The following is a 9,503-nucleotide window of genomic DNA, read 5'->3' on the forward strand; positions in this document are numbered from 1 at the left end:
GGCTTATTTTTTCCCCATGATTTTGCGCCCCCCACATGACCAGATCAGCTGCGTTGGGGAATCTAGGGCTCATTTTTGGACCAGGGCTTGTATTTCAAGCATCCTCCAAAAATCTCCCAAAATCATCCTACGGCTTATTTTTGGGGTAGGTCTTATTTTCAGGGAAACAGGGTACCTAAAAACCTTTTGGCCCCTCCTATGGATGGGGATGTTATGATCAGACAATAACAAATACAAGCAAGTTTCACAATTTAAAAAACAGAAAGCAAAAATTAAAACCCGAAGAGAAGGGAAGGAAAGAATCCAGGAAGAGAATTCAGGCATAAGAATTAAGACTCTCATAGCACAGCCTTTATTTTCAACTGCTGCTATATTTTACTCATTCATTGGCTACTACGCCAGACACATTTCTAAATTAGACCACGATCCATGAATAGTATGTTTCAGGAAGTGTATTTTTAAAAGTAGATTCCCCACGGAAGGAGTCATGTCTCATAACAAGCTGGTTACGACACTTTAAACAGGGATGACAACGACAGAATGGGAGAAGAAAAGCGTTACGTACTGCAAGTCGTTCATATCACAGGCAAAGCAAGTTACGGTTTATACATATGCCAAGATACACACCACTACCTGAGTGGCAGAGATGGCTGACAGCTTACAAAGGTGAGCTTTGCCTCACACACAGGTTAAAAAAAGTTCTGATTTCAACTCTTTTTCAGCAACCTATTCCATTATCATCCTATTTCAATTACTACATTTGTCTCTGGGGTCGTTTCTTTTATGCCAGCATGAAACAAATCTCAATATACTTCAGCCATATAACATAACTCACTGCAACTGCTCTTCAAAGGGAATAATTACCTTTAAGGGCGGGGAGATGTCTTATTTGTGCCTAAACGCAACCTTTTTCTGGTTGGTAAATTGCCACCAGTCCTTCTGTTGTGCATATGAATCCTTATAAGTGTTGATCAGGTCATGTAAGTTTTTTAATGTTTACATAAGAGCGCTAGTCATTATTAAAATTGCACATGCACTTTAATCCTCCATTGTAATTTGTGGCCAGTGGGCATAGTGTTCTATTCTGTATTCCTGGTCATTTCTTTTACACCAGCATGAGGCGAACCTCAATATACTTCAGCCAAATAACCCAACTCACCGCAACTTGCTTTCCAAAATAAGGAAACAGAGAGCAAACAAAGGCAGTGGGTACAGATGAGTAATTAGCTCTCAGTGATTTGCTTTTTCAACACGATGATTTGGCTCTGCCTCCTCCTCGATCTGGCTAATCCCTGAACCCTGGCCACACCCACCGTCACTTTCAAAGCCAGAAGGTCAGACGGCAAGAGCTGTGACTGTGACATCATCACACCAAAAGCATTCAAACATGAGCGCTCCTAACAGTTTGTTCCATGTAACGTTGCCGCTCGTGAACAAATTGTTCCCGTGGTTAAAACTGCTGCAGGGATGCTTCAAGCTGTCTTTTCGTAACAAACAGAGAAAGGCATAAATGATACAGTTCTTCCGCTTGGTACATTTACACTCAAACATTAGCTGTCTCAATCAAGCATCTCATTTATTACCTTATACCTGACTTCTACTGAAGACAAACATGCTTAAGCAGCTGCAACAGAGATCTAGAAGGTCAAGACGAGCTATTGTTGAAAGTATTAATTTATGTTACCCAAAAGTCACCTGGGTAAGTTCAAGGACTTCACACTACTCGCATTTCTGAAGCTAGAGGGTGCCAATCCCATATCTAATTAATGTTAAAATAGGGAGAAATCTGAAGAGATCAAACCATAGCTCCTGATATTGAACAAGGCACAATCTGATAACAAAACTAAGATGTAAAAAAAAGGCTTTCTGAACCATGGAAGCCAACAGCAAGTCTGAAAAATATAATTTTGCTTGTAAACAACGAGGCTAATGCATGGAAAATTCATTTTGACTTTTAGGTCACCAATTTTGAATCCATACTTTATTGGCATCCAGAACATTCTGTTAGGAAGCTAAGCCACAATATGGTAACAGGTGGGTTCTCTTCTCATGCATCATCTGTATACTGGACTAGAAGTGCAGTCCTAAAGAACTAGAAACTATAAAATGGAAAACACAGAATCAAGGCAAGACATCAGGAAAGGAGAGCAGGGTCTGGATTCATACTCCACTTTTCTCTTCCATAAGGAGTCTCCAAGCAACTTACAACTCCTTCCCTTCTGCTCCCCACAACAGACACCTTGTGAGGTAGGCGGGGCTGAGAGAGTTCTGAGAGAACTGTGACTGACCCAAGGTCACCCAGCAGGCTTCATGTGGAGGAGTGGGGAATCGAACTCAGTTCACCAGATTAGAGTCCATTGCTCTTAACCACAACCCCACTTCTGGCTTGCTTCTAATATTGGGGATGGCTAAGCAGAGAAATGTTTCAAGAAAGGCAAGGATCCCTTCCTACCTCAAATACTGGACATGCTGACACAGAGCTCTCTCAGTCTCACCTACCTCACAAGGTGTCTGTTGCGGGGAGAGGAAGGGAAAGGAGCTTGTAAGCCCCCATGAGTCTCCTTACAGGAAAGAAAGGTGGGGTACAAATCCAAACTCTTCTCCTTCTTCCACCTATTGAAGCCATGTTGTAGCTCAAAAACAGTTCCCTATGTATTGTGGGTCTTATATAGCAGTAACGGCCAAAGCACTAGATCTCATCAGATCTCACAAGCCAAGCAGGGTCACCACCAAGAGACCACCAAGGAAGTCCCCGGTTGATACACAGAGACAGGCAATGGCAAACCACCTCCAAACTCAACAGCACTTTCTACTACCAGTGGTCAAAGCAATTATACAGTGAGTCCCGTTAAGCAAATGACTGAGGTGGTTCAACCTAAACCATCTTCCAATTAAGTTGGTTGTACAGGTCATGGCTAAAAAAAACCCCAAGCGTATTTGAAAGGGTAGAACCAATGAAAGAAGCATCAAAACTAACACGGCACCCTCAGAGCAGGATCTTAAACTTCACTAATTTGTACCTGTCAGCCAAGTAAAACAGAGACATCACAGAGAATAACCAATTATTTATTTACTTACGTCAGGTATAACCCACCTTTCTCCCCAAAGCGCCTGATCACCTCTCCTTCTTTCCATCCTCCCAAAAACCTTGTGAGGAATGTTCAGCCAAGAGCCTGTGCCTTGTCACTGTCATCCAATCCATGGCCAGGTGGGAATTCGAACCTGGGTCTCCCAGATCCTGACCATCACTCCAACCACCACACCATGCTGGCTCAGGCCACCTCGCCTCCTTAATTTCCACAGGCCCCGTCTTCCTTCCCACACCTCCTTTTCATCCGCTCCTCTTATGTCAATTTACCTTCAATGCAAACATCACTGGCCCAGTAGCCAAAGTGCACGTGCTGCTCTCCAGTAATCCCACTGAGATTTTTTTTTGGTAATCCACATATGCAGTCAGACATTATTTTCACTCATCCATCCCAAATGAAGATATTACTTTCACAATAACTGATAACAGAATACATTTTCCAGACTTGCTCCAAATCACACCCTAAATGTTATCGAAGTACCATCGTTATCTTCCGTTCATTTTGTTCGTCCTCCTGTGGGCAGGATGCAACACAGCACATGTGTTTGAAAACATAAACTCCAAGTCCTCTAGATGCATTGTTATCTTTTAATCTTCTCCTAAGCCAGGCCCCTCAGATCATATTATTCCCTCTTCCTGACATCTAATCTACCGAGGCTATGCATTATCTACAGCTCCAAATCCAAGTTAATCTTCCAATTACTGGAGCTCAGATTCTACCATAGTCTTAGTTTTGGGGGGTTTTCCCCCAAAGTTTATAGCTATTCTAGAATGGTTAGAAACACAAGCAGTAAGATACTTTGACTTGGCATTAGTCTGAACATGAGCAACTAGCCTCGCGATTCAGTCTTTCCACAGAAAAATCTTATCGGTATCCCCTTGATATGCAGTAAACAAGAATATTTTCATTCATCACAGCCAAGCAAGCAAGTGCTGCCATTTTATTGATATGAAAACTGGTTGTCATTAAAATGAGAAAAGGCAAGGTCTCACCCAGTTATCACAGAGCTAGGAAGCAATATCTTCCCTCCTGTGACTCAGAAAGCTCATACCTTGCCAGAAATTATGTTGGCCTTTAAGGTGCTACAGGACACAGATTCCTGCCTATTCCCTCTTTCAGCTTCTCTAAGCTTTCAAGGGCTTCAGTGTTTCCCTTTCCTTTTTTCCTTTAACTGACACTTAGCTAATCACAAGATTTCACCCCTTCTGGAGAATAATCAATTTCGTAACAGGTATAGGAGGCCACAGATCGGCTGATACAGATTTTTGGAACATACTAGTGGCATACATGCTTTGGCATGAAAGATACTGTGTGCAGTAAAATTGCTTTCCACTAATGGAAAATTTACTTCTCCTTTTATCTTGCTCTATTAGCTCCTAATGTTTTGCCTGTGCCTTTGGCTGGCATCTTCAGAGGCATGTCAAGAAAGGAGCTAAAACTACCAAACCTCAGCCACACAGCTTGGAAAACCCACAACAGCCATGCTTTTTCGGTGAAGGGATTGGCCATTACTTGAAAAATTACTATCAATTCATCTTCAGTGTGTTAATGCTAGGTGCTTGCAAAATATTTTTATTCCTGCACATCTCTTCTCTGGATTCCCACATTAGCACAAAAAGTATGCTGGAAAAGTCCTGGCTTCATATGTACGGATCACAGGAGTGTCTATTTCACTCTGACGGAAGAATCTGACTCCTTTGTATGCTTTATTTCTACCCTAGCAGAAACACTTAAAAATACAGGCTGCCTTCTTGAAGCTTAAGGTTTTACAGAAGTGTGCAAACAGTCAACCACTTTTACAGAAGGGTCTGTGGCAGTCATTGTGTCCACTGCTTCCAAAGCAGGTATCTGAATTAATTGCACAGTGTATGCACAAATATTTCTGACTAAAAGTCTGTCATTAATCCAGAAGAGCTCTAAGCATAAAAAGAAACACAGAAGGAACGTACTCGGATACACCCATCTGTGTACCTCTTCCAGCAGAACACCAGTAATAGGCAAGCTACTACTAGGCCTACCTAGGCCCTAACCAAATAAAAAGTTTCCCTTTACTATTTTTCCCTGAAACTAAATTCAACCTGTTACATATTCTGTGCCAGTTTTACTGATGGCATCCAGTTTCTAACTCCTAAGCCGTGAGGGTAAATTAAGTTTTCAAGAGTCTTCCAACAATGAGAATCTGGCCCTGAAACCCATTCTCTTTGCATTCTGATTCTATATATGAAGCACATCACCCAAGAGCTCCCCTCTCCACTACTGGTCTAAGGAAGAAAGAATGGAGCATCTACAATTGCTTGCTCCTACATTTCCACCTTTCCTACACTAAATTGAGAGTTAGCATGATGTAGTGATTAAGGCGTTGGACTAAGATCTGGGAAACTGCGGTTCAAATCCCCACTGGTACTACGGAAGCTTGCTGGGTGACCTTGGGCCAGTCACACAGCCTTGACCCTGGCTAGTATTTGGATGGGAGATCTCCAAGGAATACCAGGGACGTGACATGGAGGCCTCCAATAACAAATCACCCCCAAACATTCTCTTGCCTTAAAAACCCTACAAGGTTGCCATATAGGATCTGTGACAAAAAAATACACAATTGACTCTGCTCAACCTCGCAGTCCATGGAGGAGGGAGGGAGACGGAAGGAAGGGACCAGAAAGGATATCCCCAGGACAGAATGTGAGGGGAATTAACAGTCTGAGAAGGAACATGATTCTGTCAACAAGGCCGTCTACATCCTTCCTTCCTCTGCATCTTACCCTGCCTGCCACACTTCTTGCCCTCAAGAGCCACCAACTGAGGGGAAAGACAGGATGTTGTGGACTTCCGTTGCACTTAAACACACCCTTGGAAAAATGGGACACATGGGACAAGAAGCTGGGGGAAAAGTGCTTTTAAGACATGGATCCCATTCTGGGAAATTGAAAAGGATATGCATTTTCAAAAGATCCTTCCTGCACCCCAAAACCAACTGAAGAATAGTAATAATTCTCCCAGCACAGTCTGTTGGGAAAGGATCTTACATGAGGTGGGGGGGGGGGGGGAGGGCAGAGTTCTTGCAAGAAGGCATCAAATACATCTATTTTCACGCACTGTTTTCCCCTGCAGCTGAAAACTCAACTTCCCCTTCCAAAAAGCTATCCCCCCAGTTTTGAAACAAACATTTCTCTTCCAATACAAAGTTTATAACAATTTGATGCATAAATATAAACAAATATATTTCATATAAAGATCACTGGCTGTTACAGTCTATATACCAATAAAATAGAACAGGAGTCCTGAGCACCATATAAACTAAGTCACTTATAATGACTAAATAAATGTTATTAGTAAAGTAGCACTGGACTAGTGGTATCATGCACGGTATATAAAGTATAACTATCACACAGATACCAAAACTCTTTTGCTGACTTACTACACCACAACATTGCTGACTAACCATCAAACAAATAATACCACCTACCTACATATATATAAATGCAGATTGTTTAGACTCTCAATAGACTGCAGTATAAGTACATATACATATATGAACAGGACCAACGTGATAAAGAAGTTGGAATATCATGTCAGGGCCTAGAAGCTGCAGGTTTGAATCCCCACTCTGTCATTTAACCAACTGGTGATCTTGGGTTAGTTATATATTCTCAGTCTAGTCTACCTCACAGGGTGATCGTGCAGACATAACTAAGGCAACAGGATTATAAGCCACTTCAGTATAAGCAAAGTATAAACAAAGTAGGGGAAAAAAATAAACCCCATAGTTCCTTCCATACCTTTCCCCAAATTCACAACATCTGCGTAGAGTACCATCAAGTCAAAGCCGGCTTATGGCAATGTGTAGGGCTTTCAAGAAAAAAGGCAGCTAACAGAGGTGGTTTGCCATCGCCTGCCTCGGCATTGAGCCCCTGCTAATCCTTGGTAGTCTCACATCCAATTACTAACCAGGGCAAATCCTGCGTAGTAGCAAAGCTCCAACAAGATCAGGCTAGCTTGGGCTATTAGTTGTTGTCATATCACAGCCAAACTTATGGCAATGTTGTAGTGTTGTTTCCAAGACAAATAGAGGGAGGTTGCCATTGCCTGCCTCTGCATAGCAACCCTGGAATCCCTTGGGGGTCTGCCATCTAAGTACTAACCAGTACTGACCCTGCAGAGCTTCCGAGATCTGAGTAGCCTAGGTCATTCAGGTCATGCCCATACTGATAGACATATGTGCATGTGAATAGATATGTGTGTACACAAATCTAGGTGTGTGTAAATGCACAGATATATTTGTGTGCATTGATATGTGTGCATAGACATAAGAATGTGTGTGAACATAAATGTTTCTGTACATCAATATATAAGTGTGTACGTGCATAGATATATTTGTGTGCACGTAAGTGTGTGCAGATATGCACGCATGAACGTGTGTGGGCAGATATGTGTGATGTGTGCGCACAGATACGTGTGCATACAGAGATATCTGTGGGTTATATATATATGTGTATCTATAGATATATGCACACACATTCATCTGCACGCACGTGAGAGAGAAAACGGTACTGACATTTACCTACATCATCACCTGTCCAGTTTTCGATTTCCGTGATCTTGCCCTATTTGTTTCCACTTTCCAAGCCGCCTCCAGCGACTCTCGGAACAGACACGGCCTCCCAACCTACACACGAAGCACAGCCTGCCAAAGAACCCTGTGTGTGTGTGTGTGTTGTGTTTGCATGCAAAATAAATAAATGAAAATAAGCACCACACAGACCTCCACAAGCCTCCCCTAGTTTCACAGCTCAGCCAAACCACTCCAACCCCCAATCATACGTGGGGGGGACTACAGAGACACCCCCCGGAGCTTCTCGCATTCTGTTACCCCACAATCTTGTTGAGTTGAACATGGGGGGGGGGGGGCGTAACAGGAAAACATTAGGGTTCTGAACCGCCTCCCCCCAATCCAGCATCCTCCTCCTCTCCCTCGTAGGCCACCCCTCCCCCCAGTCCCCTCACTCACTCGTCAGCCGCCGCCCCCTCCTCCCCTTTCTTCTTCCTCTTCTTCTTCTTCCTCCTCTTCCTCCGCTGCCGCCTCCCCAACTGAGGCTGACACCGGCGGACGGATACCCACAGGGCGCTATTTTTAGGCGACGCGGCCCAGCAAAGCCGGAGCTATTTCCAATCCCCTTTACGCACACTCGACGCGTTCTCTTCACTCATCACTTCGCTTTCCTATCCTTCCGCCCACGGACCTTCATACGTCACAGCAGGGATGTCTGTACACAGCGGCAACACGGCGTCTCAAAGTAGAACAACAACCCCGCAGGCGTGACTATTGGAGCGCTTTTCCTTAATAGAAAATGAGGAATCCGCTATGGGACTATATCGGCTAAACCTAAGGGGAGCGGCTCGGTTTGTTACGTTCGTTACGGCCAATGCTGGGAGCTGATAGGGCGGAGGGAGGGCGGGATTAGAGGTCAAGGACCAATCAGCGGACAGAGGTCAGGAAATAACGAGGTTTCGCCCAATCAGGGAAATGTTAGTGGGCGGCTACCTCTGATTTTGTTTGACAGAGGAGCAGATCCAATCAGAGAGAGGCGCACGGGATGACAAATGGCTAATCGGAACTTGGGAGCGCGCAGGAGCTGTTCCCGAACAGTCCTTGACTGGGTCTTGAGAGTGTCAGGGGCCGCACGCATGCGTAAAAGGTAGCCCGCCTCTCTCCCCGACCAAGGGAACAAGTGACGCATAACCGCTGGTTGAAGGGAAGGCGCATGCGCATCAAAGTTAGCCTGCCCTCAGTTTCCCTGGGAAGCCGTTTTGGGCGGTTAAAGGTTCATTTTCCCGCGGCCTTTCGTTGTCCGATAACTGGTCATTTTATCTCAGTAACCAAAAGCACTTTTAATATCCTCCGCTCGGTACATAACATAACACGTGAATGACATCACGGTTTCACACGTGCAAAGTGATCACGGGCTCTATAGTTTCCGAAGCCCGGAGGTGTGATGTTCTACGAGCAGAGAAGTGATTTGATGGAATTAATATGGCCGGCGGCCGCCAGCCAATCATATCACTCCTCTTACAATGACGGATAGGTCTCCCCAAAATTTCTAATTTAATTCAAAAAAAGGATGGGGGGGGGGGGGGGGGATTATCCTGATCTTTTTAAACCTGTCTTAAAAACGCTAGAATGTTTTAAGTATTTTTTTATTTATTTGATGTACTACCTTACAACATGTATGAAAAACATAAAATAATCTAAAATCAAAATATTCCAATAAATATATGCCAGCAAATTACAGCCTGTTTTTCTTGGCAAAAGTTCTATGAGGACGTACGAAGTGCACCATACATTGAATTTTAAAGGCTTACAGCATGTATATAAAACATAAAATCATCTAAAAATTTAAAACTTTCCAATAAATAAAT

At 43.6% G+C, this 9,503-nt stretch overlaps 1 protein-coding gene across 8 annotated transcripts in view; it reads right to left on the reverse strand.

Moving 5' to 3' along the window:
• The window catches only part of MEF2A (myocyte enhancer factor 2A), a 95,091-nt gene extending 86,616 nt beyond the window's left edge, over positions 1–8,475 (reverse strand). For 7 of the 8 annotated variants that reach the window (XM_048519692.1, XM_048519690.1, XM_048519686.1 and 4 more), the window contains exon 1: positions 8,095–8,264. The gene's annotated coding sequence lies outside the window, so the exon portion shown is untranslated. The other variant, XM_048519687.1, reaches the window with a different exon arrangement.
• Positions 8,476–9,503: the final 1,028 nt, after the last annotated feature.

Source organism: Sphaerodactylus townsendi, linkage group LG17 (assembly GCF_021028975.2).
Source record: "Sphaerodactylus townsendi isolate TG3544 linkage group LG17, MPM_Stown_v2.3, whole genome shotgun sequence".
In the NCBI taxonomy this organism is placed as follows: Eukaryota; Metazoa; Chordata; class Lepidosauria; order Squamata; family Sphaerodactylidae; genus Sphaerodactylus; species Sphaerodactylus townsendi.